The 25,828-nt window shown below is 37.5% G+C and overlaps 1 protein-coding gene and 1 long non-coding RNA gene across 3 annotated transcripts in view; one reads left to right on the top strand and one right to left on the bottom strand.

Annotated features, from left to right (window-relative positions):
• LOC134747452 (dystrophin) overlaps positions 1–25,828 on the bottom strand; it is a 628,976-nt gene that overhangs the window by 499,219 nt on the left and 103,929 nt on the right. The window lies entirely within an intron of this gene.
• Positions 2,149–25,828, top strand: part of LOC134754884 (uncharacterized) — an 88,225-nt gene continuing 64,545 nt past the window's right edge. Inside the window, exon 1 of the long non-coding RNA XR_010128984.1 lies at positions 2,149–2,242. This is a non-coding gene — a long non-coding RNA (uncharacterized LOC134754884). The remainder of the gene's footprint in view (positions 2,243–25,828) is intronic.

The raw sequence follows: 25,828 nt of genomic DNA, 5'->3' as shown, positions 1-25,828 counted from the left end.
ATAGGGCGGTTCTTAATTTTGCATCATCGTGGCGAAATAATAAAATACTATCAAGAAGCTCTCAAGTATCTAAAAGACCGTAGCGTCGCTCACAATATTGTCAAAGTGAAAGAAGCTCTTAGTCCGAACAAAACTCCTGCGCCAGCAACTAATAGGATTGTACACTATTTACAGCACTTCTTTGTACTCCTTTGACAATTAAAGTGGTTAATTTAGGATATTTAAGGGTCTCCGGCAAGCTCGGTTCTCCATACCAACGTAGTTCCGCTCCCATTTTGAAACGACTAGCTAGATTGCTCTGAAACTTATTATTAACTTATTGTACTTACAATAGGATAAGGTATATCTGTGTCTGTAATTAGTTTATGTAGCTTCAGATACCATAGTTGAACTTGTTTTTGCTCTATTTCGTTTGGTTTATAAACTGGGGCTATATACAGTAATTTCAGACCTAGATATACCTCATGTCATTGTATGTGCAAAGTTTCATTTCAATCTAACACGTAGTTTGTATGGGAAGGTGCAATTCGGCCGAGCTTGCTGGGGACTTGAAAACCAAGTAGCTGTGGAGTTTTGCGGTGCCATATTTAAGGTGATGTTTAAAATGTCAACTGCGGCTGCATTACTGTTGTTGCCGCCGCTGTAACTGTCAATCTCCTTGAGAAAATGAGTGAAGAACAACCGCGGTAACAACGACGTCGCAACAGTAATGCAGGTGGTGAAAAAATATGTTGTTTCATTTGGCTGCCAATTGCTATGTTACTAACCTGGAATAAAACTAAATTTCATTCTCCGTATAATAGCATAATTATGTTCATCATCATCTTCCTCGCGTTGTCCCGGCATTTTGCCACGGCTCCATGGGAGCCTGGGGTCCGCTTGGCAACTAATCCCAAGAATTGGCGTAGGCACTAGTTTTTACGAAAGCGACTGCCATCTGACCGTCCAACCCAGGGGGGAAACTAGGCCTTGTCGGGATTAGTCCGGTTTCCTCACGATGTTTTCCTTCACCGAAAAGCGACTGGTAAATTCGTACATAAGTTCCGAAAAACTCATTGGTACGAGCCGGGGTTTGAACCCGCGACCTCCGGATTGCAAGTCGCACGCTCTTACCGCTAGGCCACCAGCGCTCCTGCATAATAGCATAATTATGTTATATTCACATAAATCTCAATCACCACATAATCCATTACGTTACTTAGCACCTCTCGAATAGAAACCAACTTCTAGTTCTAGAATCTAAACTGTCTGCCGTAACTGATTTATTGATGCTCTTTTAGAAGTACTCCGCGATACTAACTCAGAGGGCCATTGAGTGCACTCGGAACTTTTATCGTCATTTTGTAGTGAAACATTGCTTGTGAGAAATGTTGAATTATGATTTGATTTAAGTATTTTGTAGACTTATATTGACCGGGATATAGACCGTGATTACCTTTTGTATTATTTGTGAGCTCCCGATATTTCGACATATATCCCGGTCAATATAAGTCTAGTGAAACTAACCGTGAATCATTCAAAACTCTTAAGTATTCTCAGCAAAAATAAGGTTTATTGTATACTGATTTAAATAGGGATGTTGTATTTAAACTAAATTATTTCACATTATGCACGGGATAACGTATGGCAAAGTACAATTGTGACTTTTTACCGATATATTAATCATTTTTATAAAACTTAGAACAGGTCTGTCATGAGAAAAAACCAGACAAATATGTCTACTACTACTAGGGGGGCACAGAAAATTGGTTTGTACTAGGAGGTAAATTTTAGGAGTTACTTAATATAATATATGTAAACTACGGATACGTCATTACCAAACTTAAATGGAGCTGGGCGGGACATGTTGCCAGACAGAGTGATGGCAGGTGGGCCAAAATGTTAACGGAATGGTGGCCCCTTTCAGATGAAAGGAGTGCCTGGTGTCCGTTGGCTCGGTGGGTGGACGACATTCGAAGACTGCGGGTCACTTGTGAATAAGATTGGCTCAGGACCGGGATAAGTGGGTATTCAAAAAGAGGCCTATGCTCAGCGGTGGGCGATAGAAGGCTGATATGATGATGATGTAAGCTTCACCAAACCTTCAACCAGTCCGTAGATGACCAGAATAACTTCATTACAACAGGCTCAGTTAAACGATAGACCTAAATAATCATCATCTTCCTCGCGTTGTCCCGGCATTTTGCCACGGCTCGTGGGAGCCTGGGGTCCGCTTGGCAACTAATCCCAAGAATTGGCGTAGGTACTATACAGTTTTTACGAAAGCGACTGTGACCTAAGTAATATATACATATTTTTACTGCTGTTAATCATAATATTGTCCTTTTAATTGAATGACAAATAAAAGTGCTAGCATACATATTTAATAAGACAATGAATTTACCATATTACTTCCGTCAGGGGTCGAGACAAAAGAAAGAACAGAAACGAAAGTACACAATTTGATCCCATTAAAGCTCCCCTTTAAATTAGCCTTTAATTGACAAAGAAACCAAAAGCGCATTTAATTAACAAGAAAAACAACTGCGACTGAAAACCCTTTGTCTAAAAGGCATATACTGCCAATAGCAAATATTAAAGACTTCTAAACACCACCTCTCTACCATCGCGGGTAAATCGAAAACAATCACGGAATTGAATAAACAGTACCGTTTGTGTCAGCACTTAACCAATTCCTCTTATAAATAACTGCACAGTTTCAAAAGTCAGCCTTATTAGCACGGATTAAAGTTGGAAATAGAATGTTCCCTGTTGCGACGCTTGAGATAACTCGAAAACCTACTAAACTTGTCGAACTAATGCTCTCTTCTTACCTCAAAATGGTTAAAGTTTCAATCCTATCTATAAAGACACAACTCCAACTTCAAGTGATAATCGAATTTGAATTCACCTACTACCACACAAGTCTCACTTTACTTTAACGCGGCTAAATATATTCACAGGTTGATTTAAAATAATGGAATAAGTTTTGAGAGGGTGTTATGCAGTTTTCGAAGTAATAGACACCTGTTGCGGGGTTTTCAAGTAAAATTCACACTTTGTTGGTAGATTTTGAGATGATATATAAGATGCACTTTTCTTAATGCGGAAATTATTTTGTGCAAATTGAGCGGTTTTTAAACGAGATGAGTTTCGCTTTGTAACATTTTCAGGTTATGTTAAGGGCCGGTTGCACCAAACTGTTTGTCATCGTTAAAGAGTATGCAAAATTTTATTATATGGAAAGATTCATAGTAAACCGCTGCGGCGCGCCGGGTGACGTTGATCAGTCTGTCAAGTGCGGATGATGCAACTGGCACTAAAGGCGCCCACTGACTATCAGTTCGCCGGACGATATCGGCCTGTCAGTTGTTCGGAACTGTCAAATTTTTGTTCTAACTGACAGGCCGATATCGTCCGGCGGACTGATAGTCAGTGGCCCCCTCAAGAGAACCTCCGTTAACAACAATTCGGCTGAATATTGAGTTCATTATGTCATGTTTTTGCTCTTTTATGAAAATATCCGATCTATTATGTACTAGCTTCTGGCCGTGACTTGGTCTGCGTGAATAATGATGATGATTGATATAAACTACCCTATGTACTACCTCGAGCTTGAAACTATATACATACAAAATTTTATCTAAAAAGGTTCAGCGGTTTAAACGTGAAGAGGTAACAGACAGACAGACAGTTACTTTCGCACTTATAATATAACTAGCTGTTGCCCGCGACTTCGTACGCGTGGATTTGTATGTTGGTGGATATATATTTTACATGAGCATAGAACATTATGCAGCAAAAGATATCAGTAGGGACAGTTAATCATTTTTTAATAATTATACAACGCTGAAATTTGTCTTTCACAAACTAACTAATATATCTTTTACCCAAGGTTCGAATTCATAGCTTAAAATAAAAATTGAACCCCATACAAACTTTGGACCCTCATTTCATCCCCTTAGTGGATGAATTTTGAAAAACCCCTTCTTAGTGGACACTAGCGTTATAAAAACTACCTATTGTGAAAAATTCAGCTCTCTGGGTCCAACGGTTTGGGCTGGGCTTTGATTTAAGTGAGTCAGTCAGTCAGTCAGGACTTTTACGTTTATTACATATAGTAGTGATGTTTTCGCTCCCCTATGAAAAAATATTTTAACATTTATTATGTATAAATTATGTTAACTGCGTTTACTATTTCTGATATAACGAATATCTTTATTTTGTACACTGAGGGTAAAAAATAAGTCTACGTTAAAATATGATATTTCGGTATTTCTAGAAGAAAATTTTGTAGTATACAAGCAACGTATATTTATTTATTTAGTTTAAGATATCATCTGTAATAACATATGGAATGCAATAAATAAATGAAATGAAATGAAACGTATCGTCAAACAGCCCTAAAAATGAAGTGTTCGGTGGACAAAGTTTTGTACGGAACACTAAAAATACCCTTAGACTAAAAACTTAATCCGAAAAGGTTAACCGACCTCTGGCCGTAGGTTAAACCGTTTCAGCTAAAGAAAACGTCCCGACTGTCCATTTGTCTAGCTTATAGCCCCCTTTTAAAAGGGGGTCAGTTTTTGCCTGATTTACAAGGATTTTTTCTTTTTGCAACATCCTGTGAACAGTTTTTTTAATGCGAAAAAAGTTTGATAGACGCAACGTGTGTGAATGGGGTAAATATTTTTAGGGTTCTGTAGGAGAAAATATTTTGAATATTTTATACCAAACAATTAACTTTTCATAGACTAGTTGTTATTAGGTTGCTGTAACAGCAGAAGTAACTAAGCGGACGAGGTGTGTAAAATTATCTGAGCACTACTTAATTGTTAACATAAGTACGTGTGCAAGTTATTTTGGCAACAATGCAATGCAAATACATACTCTTTATATTTACATAACCTCAAAATAAAATTACAAGAAAAAAAATACACCAAGACAGAGGTAAACATATGAGACATATGAGCATATGAGAGGCAATGTATAGATAAATGTGACATTTTCAACCAAAAGGTACCACATTGTCGCTTGTCAATAAGGTTGATTTCAAATTGAAGCTGTATGGAAATAGCAAGTATTAGGTAAGTATTTGTGCCATTCTCAATCAAAAGGGTACTTATTGTCGGTAGTCAATATACTTGCTCTTTATACTTAAGATGGACTAATTACCTACCTATAATATAACTAAGAACAGGTGTAAAAAGTAATAAAATAAATTCATTTGTATTTTGTATTTTTTAATTTTTTTGTAAACAGTCGGCCTTGTCGCTAAGGAGCGATCTCTTCCAGACAACCTCGTTTCTATCTATTCACTTTTCACGCAGACAGTACCGTCTTTAAAAAACGATAATAACAACCATTGAAATTCTAAATTTGAAAACAAATAATTTTAAATTTGAGAAAAGAAAATGCGTGTTTTGTAATCGGGAAAAAAAAATTGATATTCTACAAATTATAAACGAATTCTAATAATGATTGACTGCGTCATTTCTGTACTAAAATATCAAATTGAAAACATTTATTTTGAAAAATTCAAATTTCTATTCGATTTGAAACTGTCCCTTATTTATTTTTAGCCTGTCAGTGACGTCATTAATATTTCATCCCCCATTTATTGAAATTATACCGTAATTTCGTCAGCAGAAATCACTGATTCGAGCCAATTTCTAATAATGCCAGGTTTTATCTCAAATTTCTATCTTCGGACAGGCCCGGTTATCTTTTATCGTGCAAATTGCCTCCAAAAACCAGTTGAGATAGACCTCCGGTCTTAAGGCCGTTCCATCGGTTTGCCGCTGTCTCTGTCACATTTCTCAAGAAAGAACGGGAAAGATCATACGCGACAAGTGGCAATTATGATCGAATTTTGTCGATTTTTATTTATTTTAAAAACGTTACCTTACAATATCGAAATTCGAAAGCTATGAAATTACTGTTTAAGTTAAGATTGTTTTTTCTTCTTTTTTTTTTATAGTATCACATAATAAATAACCGAGTAAAGTAGGATTAAAAGTCCGAGTTACAGGTTACTTTAGGAATTAATTGTATCGAGCGAAGTGTCATAATTCGTGTATCGGAAGCTATGTTGTTAAAGATAATATAGTCAAGAACTACATATATTTTTTCCACGTCTACGAATATCAACGCCTCTTAGAAAAACATGATCATATAAGGGGATTTTTCGCCTTCTGGCTCAGGGAACCGCCTTAACGTTTTTTTTTACGAATTTAATTTTTAATGCAAGTTTTTATCGCTGACTGCTGACTGTTCTTTAAACATGCAACTAACTACTAAAAGGAAAAAAAATAGTATCATTCGATCCCTTACATTTAATTAAAAAATATATTGTATAGCCAATATACATAAACGCGATATTTCACCGACAAAATCGCAATTTCCTTGTTTTCCACGGCTTCTAAGCAATAGCGACGTTACATGCTGACGTCACGATGTAATGCCAATTTGTTAGAAGCGTTTCGTCAGTAAAGTGCGGGTGCCAGACTTTGACCATCATTGTGACTTTTGTATTGCTTTAAGACAATGGGTCCCATACAGACATTTGATCCTCAAAACAAACCTGATCGACTGATACCTTAATAAAAATGTGTTAAATATTAATATTACCCTATTAGGTTGCGTTGTTTTATCACAGAGTTCCTACCACTCCTGTGTACAATCGAAAGCAAAAATATCGATCCAGACAAATGGCTCAAAAATATGTGAACACGACTATTGTTTAAGGTGTAAGATCGTACACATATTTTTGAAACTTTAAGAATGTATATATATTTATGACCTTGACTGTACATCATCAGATTAGCTCGATAGTACCCACTGCATTGTCATCCAACTTACATATTATGTATGTGATTTTATACCTCATTCGAATAATGGGAAGTAATGGGTGTAATTTAGCTTGCAAGAATTAACCTGAACAAAATTTACAAACCCGCGTGCATTTCAGCGCGCGCGCAATGAGCGACTAAGCGGGCGGCGCGGGCAGTGCACGACGTACAACCGCCGCGGACACTCGTGCCTGAGGAAGGATTCCCGAAGAATCCGAAACATATCGCCAAAAGCAACTAAAAATAATATTGAGTGAAACCGTACTGATCTAAATATTTTCAAATATGTCTCACGATAATTTAAGTTCGAACATTTACAAATATTGCAAGTTAAATAAAAGCTTGTAAAAAGTATCAAGGTGTCCCTCGTCCCTTTAACTGGTTACTAGAGTAAGGTAAGTGCTCACAATAAGAGGATAGCTCGTTAGGGAGGCTCAGGAGATACGGACCATCGCCAAATGTCTATAAAATTACGGACACCTTTCTGTGAGGCAAAAACTTCAGTTCTTTATATTTAATTCCTCCATTGGCATCCGTCCATGAAAACGACATAGAAATTGATTTTCTTTTTATAATTTTACAGCGATTGTGTGAGGGCCCTACCCGGGAAAACATTTAAGTTTCATTAATGGTTTTTTGAGTGATTCTTTTATGAACTAAAATGTTATACAGACACCAGCCATAATATTATAAATCCATACTAATATTATAAATGCCAAAGTCTGTCTGTCTGTCTGTGTGTTCCCTCTTCCTCTTCACGCTTAAACCGCTGAATCGATTCAGATTAAATTTGGCATAGATATAGGTTGAGTCCCTGAGAAGGACATAGGATAGTTTTTATCCCGAAAATCATCCCTTAAGAAAGTAAAAAGCGGGGTGTAATTGAGATAATTAATGAAGCGCCTGCTAATTTGTGTGCATAATATGCTCAAATTGAATGATTGCTATGAGAATTTTTCCAGGCGCTATACTTACTTTAGCTGCTGTTACTAAGTCCACGCAGACGAAGTCGCGGGCAAAAGCTAGTACTTACTAAAGTAACTCTGTATGTCTGTCTGTACATTACTTCTTCAAGCTTAAACGGCTGAACCGTTTTACATAAAATTTGGCATATAGATAGTTAGAGACCCGGGGAAGGACATATGTGCCATTTTCAATTAAAAGGGTACGTATTGTCGGTTGTCAATAAGGCGCTATTTCCATATAGCTTCAATTTGAAATCAACCTTATTGACAAGCGACAATGTGGTACCTTTTGGTTGAAAATGCCACATATGGTTTGTATCAATCATCATCATTCCGCGCAGACGAAGTCGCGGACAGAAGCTAGCATTACATAATGAAGCTCGCAAAATGTGCCATTCTCAACCAAAAGGGTACTTATTGTCAGTTATCAATAAGGCGCTATTTCCATATAGCTTTAATTTAAAATCAACCTTATCGACAAGCGACAATGTGGTACCTTTTGGTTGAAAACGTCACAAATACGGGTATGATACGCTATTATATTTTTGCAAGGATATTTTTGCATGTTTTTAATTTCATTTGATAATAAAATTATGTGAAACAGAAGAAAACGTATTATAGTGTATATTTATAAGAATTTTGGCGCTAACTAAAATACACTAAAACTACTACAAAAATACTACAACTAAAATACTAAACTGTTACTAAAACTAAAATACTAAACTGTATACTAAAATGTTATACTATAGTATAACATTTTAAAAATATAAAATGCGCAGACATATTACATTATAAAGTATTTTAGCAACAAATTTTAAACTACTACTAAAATACTAAACTGTTACTAAAACTAAAATACTAAACTGTATACTAAAATGTTATACTATAGTATAACATTTTAAAAATATAAAATGCGCAGACATATTACATTATAAAGTATTTTAGCAACAAATTTTAAATGCAAGTATGTAGGTACATGAGCAGCAGAAGTTGCTAAGCGGGCGAGGTGCTCGATCGATCGATTTATGTCGATTGAGGCTCGGTTCGATCCGAGGAAGGACTCCCGAAGAGTCCGAAACATGTCGCCAAAAGCGACTAAAAATAGTGTAAATATTTTGAAGTTCGCGTTTGTACGGAAAACCGGTAAATATCAACTTCATGGAATTCTCCTGCATGCAGGGGATGCATGGAGACAGTAGAAACAGCCTCTCACGTGGTGCTGGAATGCAGCGGAGTGACCCCATACAGGGCAAAACATCTCGGATCCCCGAGAGACCTCCCCGAGGTCCTACTCAACATTAGTGGTTTGATAGGATTCCTCGAGGAGCTGGGCTGGCAGGACTAGCCCACCTCCTCATGTCACGCAAAATAGGCGCTAGTCGTCGAGTTGTGGAAAATCCCCCTAACTACAATACAATACAATACAATGCTCCTGCCTGTGTCCGCCTCACTACCTTCGTTACACGTCAAGGATTGTTAATTTGGGTCGACTAAAACGATTAGGTAGATGACTTGCTGACAGGCCGAGTGCATGACTTGAATTTGAACCATACTACACTGAAGATCAATGAAAACGGGACACTTTCTGAACATATGTACTCATAAAAAGACAAGTTTCCATTGCTACCGAATTTACCTAACGTAGGAATGTAAAAAATACCTTTTTTTATATATTTAAAAAAAATTAAAAATATAGGCCACGAGCGAGATTTAAACTTGCAACTCTCGGACGCCGCGTTATCCTATTAATATTAAATACTAGCTTTTGCCCGCGACTTCGTCTGCGTGAAGTTAGTAATTTGGGTAGTTTTATTTTATATCCAATCTGCTTTTTATCGATTTCCCATAGAAACTTCCACCCCCTTTTCACCCCTTTAAAGGATGATTTCTTGGATAAAAACAACCCTATATGCTTCTTGAATAATATTATATATATAGAACGCTTAAACAAATATGAAATAATGTAAAAAAAAGTTCAAGAAATAAAAGGCTTTTTTATTTTTTTTTTTATTTTTTTTTTTTTTTATTTATTATTATGCTTCCCCGGGACTCAAACTATCTCTATACCAAATTTCAACTAAATCGGATCAGCTGTTTAAGCGTGAAGAGGTAACAGACAGACAGACACATTTTCGCATTTATAATATTAAGTATGGATTAAAAACACATACATTGTAAACTATACTAATGTAGGCCCCATCACATGATTAGAAGCCAATGACAATATTTTAAAACGTCAATTATTGGGTAGTTTACCCTACGCAAGACCAAAACGTGTAAGCAACATTATACAAACATCTCATTTGTTTTCAATTTCCCTAAATTATATTTACAATTCCAATTTCTTCACACCTCTTCTAGATGACAACGTAATTCCAAATAGCTCTCAATAGATTCTTCCAAAACCTCCAGCAAATAGAGAAAAACGCTAGTCATTGTTGAAATTAAGTTGGCAAGTCCTACCTAGCTATAACTGACCAATTATATACTTTATCTCAAAGCAATAAGGCTTACAAAACGGTCACTTATTCGGCTTCTTTAAATAGAATTAAGCTAAATAAGACCTTATTTACAATGATATAAGGTTGAAAATGTTTTATTGGAAAGCGGAATTTGCAGCGTCAGGGTCAACAGCTCAATTCGTAGTTTGAAAAAAGTAATTTTAAACGGAAATGTGTGAGAATGCAGGGAGCGGCAACAGTTGGTCTTCTTATTTTAACGTGATAACATTATCGTGAAATACTAATGGTTTGGTTACTAATGACGGTTAACTGATATGATTCCAATATGATTCAAATCTCGGTTTATGTCAGGTGCACGTTCGAATTGGCCTGTAGGTATGTAGGTTAAGATTGTAAGATGTTTAATTATTTATTTATTATGCAACCCGCACGCAATTATAATAAATCATAAAGTCCAGTATTCTAAATATCAAATATCACAATTCCATAATAAGGCCTACATTTGTGCCATTTTCAACCAAAAGGCTACTTATTGTCGCTTGTCAGTAAGGCGCTATTTCCATATAGCCTCAATTAGAGATCAACCTTATCAACAAGCGACAATGTGGTACCTTTTGGTTGAAAACGTCACATTTAAACCTCCGTAAACGCAAGAATCCGTGGCTATTTGCAGAAAGTGTCATTCCGGCACGCGGCCCGCTTGCCCCACCCTCCCCTATTGTCCGTTAATGTTCGCAATAATATAATATATATTGTTAAGGTCTGTCTGTTTGTATTGAAAGGGGATGAAAGGAAAAGTGTTAATGTGCGATGGGCATTTGAAGAAGCTGGGTTTTCTTTACGAGATTGCTATACAATTCATTGCTTAATTATATTTTTGTGTACGGTAAATTTCTGTGTGTAAAACGAGTATTCATTTCATTAGAACTAGCTTCACTAAATGACTTCGGTTAAAATTAGTTTTAACTAGGTACGTTTCTAGTCAAAACTATTTTTGCTAAGTGCATCAGTTAAATTTAAGTTTTTTTCTTAGTTACGTTTTTAAAAATTGCCTTGGGACTAGAATACACTTATTAAAAAAAACTGGTAAAATTAGTAGGTAGGTAAACTAGGTATGCGTACTTCAAATAAAGATCACGTTTCATAATTCTTGAGCGGAAGATATAAAACTTTAAAAATAAAATACATACGTAAAACAAACTGTAAATTTAATCCTCCATTGAACAACTCTTAGATTCAGTAGCAGTAAACCTTCGGTGCGAGAAATAAAATAAAAATCTACACTAGACGCAGCTCTAAATTCACGAGAGCACCTCACAAAGAGTGTCATTACTTAGAATTGTACCGTTTTATTGAACCATAACAACCGGCGGTCCCGCAACAGGTGACTAAATGTAACCTAACCACAAACTAGACGTAATAGAAAATAAACTCTATTACGTTTTAACACGGTTGTCATTACTTTGTGGTGAAAAGTTTTTGATTAAACTACTGTGAATACTCTGTGATTAAATCTGCGTTTTGTTAAGGTGGGAAAATTAGGTCGTATGCTTGCCATTTTCAATTTCAATAATCGTAATGGAGAACAAGGGATATTATTTTGAATGGCTGAGTTTAAACATGTTTAATTTAGTAAAGGAAATTGTATTTGCTCGTATAACAAAGCAATGATAATTTTTATTACTTCGATAATATTTGAGACACAATTGCGATATCTTTTGGAAACGTTTTTACTTTGTATGAGCTGGTAGATTACAATGTGTTTAATTATAAACTTAGTTTTTATATTTCTAAATAGGTGCTGCTTCCCAGCTGCCATTTGAATGTAAAAAATATACTGCATATGCACACAAGTTGCATATAGTTTAAATCCCTAATCTTCGAAGCCATTTGTAGGATTTGACCTTTCAACATTTCAAAAAACTTCATTAGAAAAAACACCACAAAACAATACCCGACCTCACTTACTTAGCATTAATTAGCATTCTCTCAAACCGCCAAAATCAAGCCGCTCCGCCACGATCCCGCATCCAATATTCAATCCCCAACGACACGTTCGCATCAACGCATCAATATCCACAAACCTTCGGTGACACCGCGCGATAATTACAACATGGCGGCACACTCCATTACCGAGCCGGGCCACTCTGAAATAATCTTCTTAAAAATTCAAAACGGCACACGTTTCGGTTGACTCGCTCGTGAAGGTTTAGTACCCCTGGATTTTAATCCCAAACTAAACTGAACTGTATTTTTAAAGCAGTTAGGTTGAGTTTTGAGTGTGGATCTTTTTTTGTAGTAAAAAGTTGCGCAAACCGCAATGGAAGTACGTTGCTAATTAAAAAATGTTGGCTACCCGGTTTGCGGGGGTTGATTATCGGAGCGGCGATAAAGCGGCGCTCAAATTTAGCGTCTCGGACGATGTGTCGGCCATTCGCGTTATGACGTCACGGGGTTATTCAAATAGAGCAGAATGTATTTTGAATAATTTCTCCTAATTTAAGAATTTCTATACGTGAAATAAAACTATGTAATAATATCAGGTTCGTACCTGATAAACACACATAATACATACATGCATACATACATGTGAGGTGTAATACATTTTAAATGTATCTCAATTCTCAACGCTGTAGTTCAAAACGTCGGGATGTATTTTAAATTCAATACGCAATATTATAGGATAATATTTTATAAATTTTAAAATGTTTCTAGGTAATTTAATTGAATATCGACGGATAGACGGACATACGGACAGACAGCGGAGTCTTAGTAATAGGGTCCCGTTTTTACCCTTTGGGTTCGGAACCCTAAAAAGCGCTATAACTAGTAAGATTGCAAATTGCATAGATATTACTTATGACAAAGTCAACTCATTCCATCATATTGATCTCGTCCAAAGTTCGAATCCCGGGACGTACAAGATTCAATATTCGACCTCAAGTCGCAAACTCGATGGACTTAGTTCCTAAATGTTTATTTATTTTGAAGCGAGGTTTGATAAACACAAACTATTCAATAACTTGGACTTGGTGTTGCTTTGAAGGTATTGCACCAAATATTGGGCTTAAAATGATAAGAACATATCAAATGATATAACCAATTAATGATTTTAGGAAATGACTGTCACAGGGCCACCCTATAAAGGATTTGCCACACTGGATGCGGTTAGCGGTCAGGTCAAACCTGCATTATGTATGAACAACATTGACAGCAACCTTTGAAGTTGAAGTTTGACCTGACCTATGCCCGCAGAACGCATCCAGTGTGGCAAATCCTTAAGTTGTGGTAAGTAAAGAGGACTCCGTTGGTTGGGCCATCTTGAGAGAATGGATGAAGATCGGAACGCGACAAGAGCCTGGGCCGCCCAGCAGGAAGACGTCCTATCGGACGCCCCAGGTATCGCTGTTGCGACATGGTGGAGGCGGATCTGCGCGGACTACGAGTCACCAATTGGCGAGATCGCACAGGACCGAGAAAAGTGGCGCTGTCTTGTGTCGGAGGCCAAGTCTCATTTTGGGTCGCTGAGCCAACGGAATATGTCAAAAACATAGAAGGGATAGTTGAAGCAAAGAGGAAGGAGGGAAGACCAAGGAGAGCGTACATGCATCAAATAAAGGAAAAACTCAAGGTCGTGTCGTATCAGGCTGTCAAAGAGAAGGCAGAGGACCGCGAGACATGGATATTGCTCCACCGACAAGAGACTTACTCTTAAATATATGATGATGATGAGCGGAGTAAGTAAGTAGTAGAAAGGGCAATAGAGAGGACTCTTTCCAGGCGGGTAAATTGTAAATTGTGGGAGAGAAGAGAAACCTGCTGAGAACTATAGAAAATAGACGAGGCAGAATGATAGGTCACTTGATAAGACACGACACTTTCTTTAACACTATATTAGAAGGCAAGATAGAAGCGAGAAGAGGCCGCGGAAAACCACGAACAAGCTACACACAACAACTGAAAGCGAAAGCAAATGTCGTGTCTTACAGGGACCTAAAGAACCTCGCCGAGGACCGAGAAAACTGGCGCATACTCCACCGACAAGAGCCATGCTCTTAAATTATTATGAATGAAATTGTAAGTTTAACTTATTTTACGCAATTAAGTCCCGCCTACGGAATAATAAAGAGTAAAAATCGTGAAAGTTTAAATCAGTGTAATACTATTACTTATTCTGTGCTGGAACAGTCGCCATCAGATATATCGGAGCGGCCGAGGTGCTCAAAAATATCTGAACACGCACTCTAGCGCCTTGACAATAGAGCCATGTTCAGATATTTGTGAGCGCCTTGACCGCTCCCATATTTTATATCTGATGGCGACTGTACTAAACAACCGCGTGTTTCTATAGGATTTATTTCTTTATTTCTTGTACAAATGAGAGTTCTGTTTATATTTTAGGTTGGCACAGTGTATTTAATTTACATGAAAATGCTGCTTGAAATATGAGTTTCGTGCAATTTAAGAGAATAATTGCGGTTGCAATTGCTATTTATATTTCATGGTCTATGCAACTGTCATATTTTTCATCGTATTACACTTATTTTTAATTTATTGCAAGATATGAATAATTTTATAGTGAAAATAGACACTGCATAAAATAAGAAACAAGTAAACTAAGCTTAGTTATTTTTTAATTTAAAATCTTTTTAATCATCCCTCAAAAAAATCTTATTTGCAGAATGTTGTTTTGCTGTGCTATTAGTTTTCAGGGTTCCGTACCCAAAGGATAAAAACGGAACTCTATTACTAAGACTCCGCTGTCCGTCTGTCTGTCACCAGGCTGTATCTCATGAACCGTGATAGCTAGACAGTTGAAATTTTCACAAATGATGTATTTCTGTTGCCGCTATAACAACAAATACTAAAAACAGAATAGTATAAATATTTAAGTGGGGCTCTCATACAACAAACGTGATTTTTTTTGCTGTTTTTTTTCCTTAATGGTACGGAGCCCTTCGTGCGCGAGTCCGACTCGCAATTGGCCGGTTTTTATTGTAGTTAGGTTAGGTTAGTATTTTTTTAGTACCCTTTTGATTACTGCTCTAGTAAAAACATCATGACTTTTGATTAACTAGACCGGTTTCCTCATACTATTAAAAAATGAATTACAAACTAGTATATTTTTTTTATGAAATAGGAGGCAAACGAGCAGACGGATCACCTGATGGTAAGCGATTACCGCCGCCCATGGACACCCGCAACACCAGTAATTAATATCGAATTCAAATAATAATTTCGCACATATTCAGAAAACTTATTATTATGCGCTTAGATTCAAACCCACAGCCTTTGTCACAAGTCATTTAGTCATTTATTCAATATTGCATTGTCATGTACATAATAAGGTGTTACATTTTATATAGCCAGTTCATGACACCCTGTAAGGGCACACAATAGTACAGTTTTTCTATTCTATTAATTCTAATTTACACATTGCAATTAAGGTAACATCATAAAATTAACATATTAGCGTATCAGTGGTTTAGTAACCTATTAGTTAGTCTCATAAATTAATTTAGTAACTTCAACAATATCAACGTCAACAATGCACCGATACAATAATTTCTGATTGAATTAACTTGTCAAATTATTAGTCTTAACCATAAAACACAAAAACCCGTGTTAAATAAATGGTAATTAGTATACCTTACACTAATGACGACCAACATAATAACACAAATAAAATAAAAAATCTAATCCCAGAGCAACAAATGATGATAAAAACATCGGACATTTTACTAAAAACACGAGCGAACAAAAAGAAAAACTACCATTACTCCACGTCAAGTTACTCTTAAATAAAAGTATGAAAAATAAACTGTTTAAAACCCCTGGAACCATCATCCATCCCTCTCTCTTATACAGTAAGAACAGGATAGATGATGGAAGTTTACTTCGAACGCGAATAGCCGATCAGGGATAGTAAACTGTGTATCGCTTCCGATATTGAGATTTGATTTACGACTCCTGCTTGTTAGCCAGGGGTGCTTTTTATATTGTTTGCAGCCTCGGACGTGCAGAATGTTTTATAGAGTTAATAACGAACTTTCATGTAGTATACCTATCCATACTAATATTATAAATGCGAAAGTCTGTCTGTCTGTGTGTTCCCTCTTCATGCTTAAACCGCTGAACCGATTTAGTTGAAATTTGGCATAGATATAGTTTAAGTCCCGGGGAAGGACATAGGATAGTTTTTATCCCGAAAATCATCTCTTAAGAGGATGAAAAGCGGGGTGGAATCATGGTGGAATTGAGATATTAATGAGTTGCGTAATATTTGTGTACATATTATGCTCAAATTGAATGATTGCTATAAGACTTTCTCCAGGCGCTATTCTAACTCTAGCTGGGGTTACTAAGTCCACGCAGACGAAGTCGCGGTCAAAAGCTAGTACTTAATATTATAAATGCGAAAGTCTGTCTGTCTTTCTGTCTTTCTGTCTGTGTGTTCCCTCTTCACGCTTAAACCGCTGAATCGATTTAGATGAAATTTGGCATAGAGATAGGTTGAGTCCCTGAGACGGACATAGGATAGTTTTTATCCCGAAAATCATCCCTTAAGAAAGTAAAAAGCGGGGTGGAATTGAGATATTTAATGAAGTGCCTGCTAATTTGTGTGCATAATATGCTCAAATTGAATAATTGCTATGAGAATTTTTCCAGGCGCTATACTTTAGCTGCTGTTACTAAGTCCACGCAGGCGAAGTCGCGGGCAAAAGCTAGTATTTGTATATATTAAAGAATGAAGCTATCAATTTGCTATAATTCACACTATGTACTATATTTAGTTTGTAAGTAATAGTGGTATTTATTTAGGCGATTCGCACACTAATAGTTGCTGAATAAACAATGTACGCAAGTAAGTACATATGCCGATTTGACAATAATATGGGGCATTTTCTATGAGAAGGGACCTTATTGTCGATGGCGCTTACGCCGTACAGCGTCGCGCGGCATTGCATTTATATCGGAGCATCGTTTATAATGGCGTAAGCGCCATCGACAATAAGGTCCCTTTTTATAGAAAACTAGCTTTTGCCCGCGACTTCGTCTGCGTGGACTTAGTAACCCCAGCTAGAGTAAGAATAGCGCCTGGAGAAAATCTTATAGCAATTATTCAATTTGAGCATATTATGCACACAAATTAGCAGACACTTCATTAATTATCTCAATTCCACCCCGCTTTTTACTTTCTTAAGGGATGATATTCGGGATAAAAACTATCCTATGTCCTTCTCAGGGACTCAACCTATCTCTATGCCAAATTTCATCTAAATCGATTCAGCGGTTTAAGCGTGAAGAGGGAACACACAGACAGACAGACAGACAGACTTTCGCATTTATAATATTAGTATGGATACCACATATATGTGTAATAAAACGTTAGTTGGTAGACAAATTTTTAAGTCCTCTGCTTTAAAACTCTACTGTAGTCTACGTGTTAATGGCTTAATTCTAAATTACAATACAACTGACCACCCTAGTACCTTATGCCCTATGCAACGGGTCTCTATTGTTTGACATAATTATTGAAGTCATAATGTAATGATTGTCATATTAGTCATAATTTGGTTTTTCTCACAAACGCGTATCTTTTCAGGATTGCCATAAAACAAACCTAACCTAACCTAACCTATCTATAGGATAACCCGAGGAAAATCCTTAAAAGTTAACGGTTTCAGAATTATGACTAATGATAATATGACAATCATTACATTATAAATTTCAATAATTATGTCAAACAAAGCGACCCCCCTTGGAACAATCATACTAACTTATAGTTAGGTAAATGTGTCCACGAAGGTACTTGAAGACAGAAGCAGGTAGACAAATCGATATCAGGCTAAAATTATACCTGGAGTCTGCGGCGAGGCACCGCAGATGTAGTGGGACCCCATGTAGGGCAATACTATTAACAAATATTTGGAGACAATCTTACACAAATCAACCTAGTACCCATAGTACAAAGTTTGTACTATGGGTACTAGGCGACGATACCCACTTACTAATCTAATCTTTTTAGGCACCCGCTATTTTCACCATACAATTGTATACATCAGTTCTGCGAGCAATGGCCGGTGGGGCCGGAAGGATCTGGAGTGGCGTCCGCGTACCGGAAGACGAACTTTTTTTTTTTTTTTTTATTGAAAATTTAACAAAAATTATAACATTATAAGTATGGAGCCACGACCTGGTGAAGGTCGCGGGAATTCGGTGGTTGCGAGCGGCACAGGATCGGTCGGAGTAGCGAGCCTTGGGGGAGGCCTATGTCCAGCAGTGGACGTCTATCGGCTGACATGATGATGATGATGATGATGAATTGTATACAAAAATTATTTTCAAAATCATACTGTTCGATCGCAGGCCAATGACTCTCTTAGATGTTGGATTGAATTTTTATTTAGGTAAATATATCGAGCCTCAAATTGTTGCCAAAGACATCCTTTAAAATTTCGAGTTTACTTTATGCAACGATTTAAAAAACCCCTATGTTCATACAAATTTTTGTACTGGAAAACGATTTATGGTTTTTTTTTACGCTTGCCATTTAGTAAATGGGCAATGTACACGAATATTCTGCACATCATTTTGAAGCTCGATATGTCTGTTAAATTAAAAAAGTAAACTGCACAAAAAACTGTTACCCGACTGCGACTTAGCGGTATAATTCTGAAAGTCGATTTTGTATACAATTGTATGGAAAAAATTACGAGTACCTAAATAGTTATGAGCGGTAGTGTAGATAAATATTTAAATACATAGATAACATCCATGACTCTGTAACAAATATTCGTGCCACGGAAATAAATGCCCTTAACAGGATGCGAACTCGGGACCTCCTGCTTCATAGGCAGTGTCACTACCAACTAGGCTAGGAGGCCGTTAAATACTATTGATGTGCTGTCGGAAAGTATCCAAAATTGCGGAATTTCCATATGGAAAAATCCGGAAACTTTCATATTTCTCTATGAGAATCGTAATTTCCTGTGAAATTCTCCTATTTTTTTGGAAACTACGCAACTGTACTACTTAGGAAATACACAGAGTAGAAATGAAAATGGGTCAATTTCTATGAAAATTTCTGACAAAGGTAGGTAACGTAACAAAAAAGGTGAAACGACTATCATGAAACCGCAAAATCACGGAATAATCTTTATTTATGTATATATCCGGAAGACGAACTGCCGGTAGGCCTCCAACAAGATGGAGCGACGACCTGGTGAAGGTCGCGGGAATTCGGTGGTTGCGAGCGGCACAGGATCGGTCGGAGTGGCAAGCCTTGGGTGAGGCCTATGTCCAGCAGTGGACGTCTATCGGCTGACATGATGATGATGATGATGATGATGTATATATAGATGTGTATTGTTTAATCGATCTGCCATTACGCATATTATTAATATGATATATTAAGTTTTTGGCAAAAATTTAATTTTTTGTACAAGCTTTTATCGCTGACTGTATTTTTCTTTCTACAGGCAACTAATACTCATCGAGACAATTCTAAAAACCCCAAACCAGGGCTCGGAACCGGTATTTTTAAAAACCCCGAAATAGCCCAATATTTTGAATTTTTTTATGCTCATTACGTAGGACTGAATCATGTATTTAGGAAACAATTTTGCATTATTAAAACGTCCCATTAAAAATGAAATTATAAACAAAAGAACGAAAAAGAACGTAATAATACCGGTATTTTTGTATGGAGCAACTACCGGTTTCCGACCCCTGCCCCAAACACAATTAGGTTGCGTTGTTTTATCACAGAGTTCCTATGACCACCTCCTGTCTCCATCATCAGATCAGCTCGATGGTACCATAATATTGCATTGTCACCCGACGTACATATGTATGCAAATTTTCAGCTTCATCGGAAACCGGGAAATGGGTCAAATTTAACTGGCAAGATTTGACCCTTACAAACATGTTACATACATATTACATACATACTTACATAGGTACATTGCAAGTTAAATAAAAGATTGTAAAAACAAAACAAACAATGGGATTATTTTACATTTACGTATAAAATTGATTAGTCTCTCTGTCCATTTTCTTCAATGACAATGATTATTCAATATAACTTTAAATAGACTATAAATCCAACCACAAACTATTCCAAATATAATATGTTATGAATTAACCCGTTTCACGCCGAATCCAACGTCCCGACTTAACCCGCTAAACGCTCCTTCAAAAGGGTACAAGCAAAAAGGCCACGCATAATTAACCCGCAATTGCTCAATTCTGGCCCTCCGTTTATAACGCTTAACGAGGGTTCGTTTTAGAAAACCAGTATAATAAAAAAGTAAAATATTAGCATTTATCTAATCGTATACTAACATCTTTTCCCAGAATTTTTGGGGTTTTCCTAGGCTATACTGACCCGAATTATCACTTATTTGAATTATCACTTATTATACAATTTAATATTGCAACGCAATAACTATGGGTGCGCAGGTGCATCTACCATTTTCCAACATTTTTACAAAAAAAAAATCTTGTGGTTGATAGTACACGCTACCCGTGGATAGATGCTTTCTATCACCGTACCCACACCGCACCGCTGGCGGTCGAAAACACGGGAGCACATCTTCACACCCTGGAACCTAAATGCTCACGTATTGACATCCAAATTTTCTTCCACAAACACTCCGGCTGTAGAGTAAACTCTCGGCCGATAATTCTTCACAAAACTATACAGTGTGATTTTTTCAAAAAAGGTGTACACGTCAAGAAAAAAGTCCTATAAAAGTGTGAAAACAGATCTCAGCTTAATCTCTTGTCTGAGTAATTTTTACTCATCTTATTAAAAAAAAATCAAGAAAGATTTTTCTGCTATATGTATACGGTACAATCAAGGTTAGAGCCCACGATTTTTGACCACTACACACGTATGAAAGGTTAATCATAGTTGTTGTGACGCGCTCATTTATATTGGTTCGCTCGTGTCGAAAGCTCGGTAAGCTATAAAATGACAAGCAGAAACGGGTCAGCATATTATGCGGCGATTATTGAGCGCGGATTATACGTGACGAGCGGGGGGGTTAAGCGGTGAAATTATCATCATATTTCGGCGCGTTCGGTTGCTGTTCTATAAGGATTTGAATGTATTGTATATTTTAGAGCATTGTATATTATTTCATCTATATCTGTTATTTATTTTATTTCTATTTCTTTTTCTCCTTTAAAATATCAAAATATTGTTACATTAATCACCAATAAGTATTCATTCAATGACTATTCATTTATTGTTTTTTTTTAATATTTATACATCTTATATTTATATGACACTATCTAAGACCTTGGCAGAATAACAGCGTTGGAATTTGCCTCGTTTGCAAATTGCAACAATATGCTGAGACAGGGCCTCTTCCCATGCACACAATGCTGGACCCATGTGTAATTTTTATGTTTTTAATGTGTAAATAATTTTATCTTTGTTTTTGCTATTCTTATTATTTTCCCTTTTTTCTTTCATCGCATCGTATTGTCCTGTGTATGTGTGCTTTAAGGAATTAATGTATAACTTCTTCTTCTACTAAAACTTCCGCATATGTCAGATTTTGTGTCAGTAATTTCTCGTTGTAGTTTGCAGTGGACAGTTAAAGCAATGTTGTGTTAATACGACAATTTACCGACTTCAAAAGCGTGCTTAAACTACTTCTATGCACTTAGTTTCATTGTTATCAGGTTAGGATCTAGTAATGAGTTCCTGAAGGAATCGAGGGAACCCTTCATATATTAAAGGTGTGCCTATACTCATTAGGTATGAAACTTGTTGTATTTTAAACTGTGTAGCGTCTTTTAAGCGACTTGTGTGACCAAGTCGGTTAAACTCAATATGGCCCGGTTCTTAAGCTTGCCCAGCTTTATAATTTCATACTGTTATAAACGTGAATGGGTTCAAATTTTTCGCCCACATTCACTAGTACTATAGACATAACTGCAAGTTCATATAATTAAAAATAACAAATAATAAAAAAAAACCGGTCGGACTCGCGCACCGAGGGTTCCGTACTTTTTAGTATTTGTTGTTATAGCGGCAACAGAAATACATCATCTGTGAAAATTTCAACTGTCTATCTATTAGGGTTAATGAGATACAGCCTGGTGACAGACAGACAAACGGACAGACGGACAGCGGAGTCTTAGTAATAGGGTCCTGTTTTACCCTTTGGGTACAGAACCCTAAAGATGCTTAATATATCGGTAAAAATTCACAATTGTACTTTACCATACTTTATCCCGTGCATAATGTAAAATAATTTAGTTCAAATACAACATCTTTATTTAAATCAGTAATAAAGCCTAATTTTGCTCAGAATACTTAGATCAAATCATAATTCAACAAGGAACCCTAAAAACCTTTGGGCCTTTTTTGACGCAAGTAACTTATACAGTTGAAAAGTCTGGCCAATCTATCATTTTTGTACAAAAAAAAGGAGAGACTGAGCAGCCAATCTAATTTTGTGTTATAAAAACAGCTTACGAAACACACAGCGCAGCAATTACGCAACATTCCCACAACAACGCAACAATCCCCCCATTTAACCCCCAAGTTCTAAAAGTTACCGCAACAAACAAAGTTGGCCGACGCATAGCTGTCGCTGCGTTCCTTTTTGTCGGCGCTTTGCGTTTTGTTTCTGCTTTATATGCAAATTGAATAATTAGCATACGCTTAGTAATTTCTTTAACGTCATTTTTTACGCTGTTTGCTATTCTAGGAACAGTTCATGAAGTGGTTAGTCATAGTGTTTCAATTACTATATAGATGTTACGAAGACCGAAACGAAAACGACGAGAAGCATATCACCATCGCTCTCCCTCGACGACAAAACCTACCCCACCTACCTTCCAATATTGGCTTAAGGCTGCATAGCCGGCTGATTATAACTATCCCTTTCCCATCCCAGAGCGTGTCACTCCCCATAAAATTACGTCCCCTGGTATGCCGGCTAGTCCGGAGCAGGCATGTTCCTGGCTGGGTGTGGCGTCTCTTGTCTTGTGTCTTGTCTTGTCTACAGGTACCTTAGCCATTGGACAAACCCTGAATGAGAAAGTGTTACTTCTCAAGAATGCTCTCACGTTAATATTTTCTAAATTAGAACAATAGATAAAAATATAAATTTTCAAACAAAGGTTATTTCCAGTAATAGACAAAGAAACATTCTGTATACATTGGCAGTGTTTTTGACAATTTGTTCTAAAGTGTGCGGCAATGATGACAATAGTCAGAATCTTGTTAGTGTCATGGGGTTCTTCAAATAAAAACCGGCCAAGTGCGAGTCGGACTCGCCCACCGAGGGTTCCGTACTTTTTATTATTTGTTGTTATAGCGGCAACAGAAATACATCATCTGTGAAAATTTCAATTTCAAATTGTCTAGCTATCACGGTTCATGAGATACAGCCTGGTGACAGACGGACAGCGGAATCTTAGTAAAAGGGTCCCGTTTTTACCCTTTGGGTACGGAACCCTAAAAAGGCGGACCTAATGCCAATGGCACTGTCCTGCAGCTATTTTTGCCATAGGCTTCCGATAAATTAAGCCATGCCGGAGCCCCCCGTCAGCTGTCGGACCGATAATATTTGTTTGTGTGCGTATGTGTAGGCATAATGCTTGTTATAGTGTGCGTGACCGCTAAAGACGGCGCCCGGGCGCGCCCCCGCGGCCTGACTACGCGGATGTCGGATCCTACATCCGATATTGGATCGGACAATGTGAAAAAACGCTCTAACGTCAATCAAAATCACGCTATATGTTCGGCTCGGACCACAACTAAACAGTATTCCACGTTATAACCCCCCCGCTGCTAAGTGGACCGTCATAGCCTTAATTAACCGACTGCGCCGAATCATAATTCATGACGCGAATGCTAATCAGTGCCGACTCTGCCCCTGCAGCGGCATTCAGACTATACAAATTTGAATTTGATTTGAAATTGCTTGTTCTTAAAATATCAAATGAAGGAAAATAAAGGAAAGGAAGAGGAAGGAGAGGAAATAAAGGCGGCCCGCCACCTGATTGACGACGGTCCAGAAGGATCTGAAAGAGAGGAAGAGGTCGCAGCCAAACGCGAGTCTCCGACCAGGTCAGTAAATGGCTATTCATTCAGGTCTATGAATTCTGTACGGTCTATAATTTCTCTATTATGAAAGGAGTGTACAGGTTTTTAAAGGGTCGGCAACGCGCGTGTAATATCTCCGGTGTTGCAGGCGTCCATAGGCTACGGTAACTGCTTACCATCAGGCGGGCCGTATGCTTAATTGCCACCGACGTGGTATAAAAAAAATAATACTTTGGAATTCGCAAGAAATCGAAATACCTGAAAATCTGCCATATGGAATCATGTCATCCACATCACGATCCAGGTGACGGCGCTCGGCACTGCGGAAATTCATTCTTCCCAGTGCAGAGAACCTTTTATTTTTGTTGCTCAGGAAAAATCTTCGAAAGATTCCCCAGCGCCAGGGGCAGACACAGAGGATATGTGAGATTTCTACTGAGTGTTCGTCTCTCTGCCTTTGGGGTGGAGTCACGGGCATCTGCGGCGGCGGGCGGGCGGAGAACCCGAGCGAACCAGGAAGGGGAACCCGAAAATATTTAAAAAATCAAGCTCCGCGGACGCTTCGCTACTGCCCCCGTCTCCCGTATTTGCATTATCCGCCGTGTATTTTATTCAGCGCCGGTGCTCGTGCATTTTAATTCGGCTGCAGGACTTAAGCCCATTCATATTTAACGGTCCAGCCTTAATCAGCTATGTTGCTTAAGGTTCTGTTCAAAATGAAATTTTTGATAAGTTTTATTGCTGACTGAACTGTGCCCAAAATTGAACTCGCCCAACTAATCCAAAACTTGGAAATCCCAAACCGTCAAAGTAATAAACCCTTAAAACAGCAGTAAATACATACTAATATTATAAATGCGAAAGTCTGTCTGCCTGTCTGTCTGTGTGTTCCCTCTTCACGCTTAAACCGCTGAATCGATTTAGATGAAATTTGGCATAAAGATAATTGAGTCCCTGACAAGGACATAGGATAGTTTTTATCCCGAAAATCATCCCTTAAGAAAGTAAAAAGCGGGGTGGAATTGAGATAATTAATGAAGTGCCTGCTAATTTGTGTGCATAATATGCTCAATTTTAATAATTGCTATGAGAATTTTTCCAGGCGCTATACTTACTTTACAGCCTCGAACGTGACATCATACTGGGGCAAGTTGAAGGCAAGCGCGCTAGAGGAAGAGCCCCGGCAAGATGGTCGGATTCCATTAGACAAGCATGTGGTTCCATGCAGAGGGCAGCCCACATAGCCCTTGATCGCGTTAAATGGAGAGTTCTTGGTCACGATCCTCAGTCATGAGGGAACGACGAAGAAGATACTTACTTTAGCTGCTGTTACTAAGTCCACGCAGACGAAGTCGCGGGCAAAAGCTAGTAATGCAATAAGTATAGTTTTACTGTCAATCTTTAAATTGTCATTTTTAAATTGTCTTTTACAATGTCTAGACGACTAAGTGCAGTTAATATTGAAAACCGAAGTGATCCCATAAGTGCTTCGAGAGC

This window comes from Cydia strobilella, chromosome 1 (assembly GCF_947568885.1).
Source record: "Cydia strobilella chromosome 1, ilCydStro3.1, whole genome shotgun sequence".
Taxonomy (NCBI): Eukaryota; Metazoa; Arthropoda; class Insecta; order Lepidoptera; family Tortricidae; genus Cydia; species Cydia strobilella.
The sequence above is the reverse complement of the archived record's forward strand: the minus strand, read 5'-3'. Positions and strand labels throughout refer to the sequence as shown.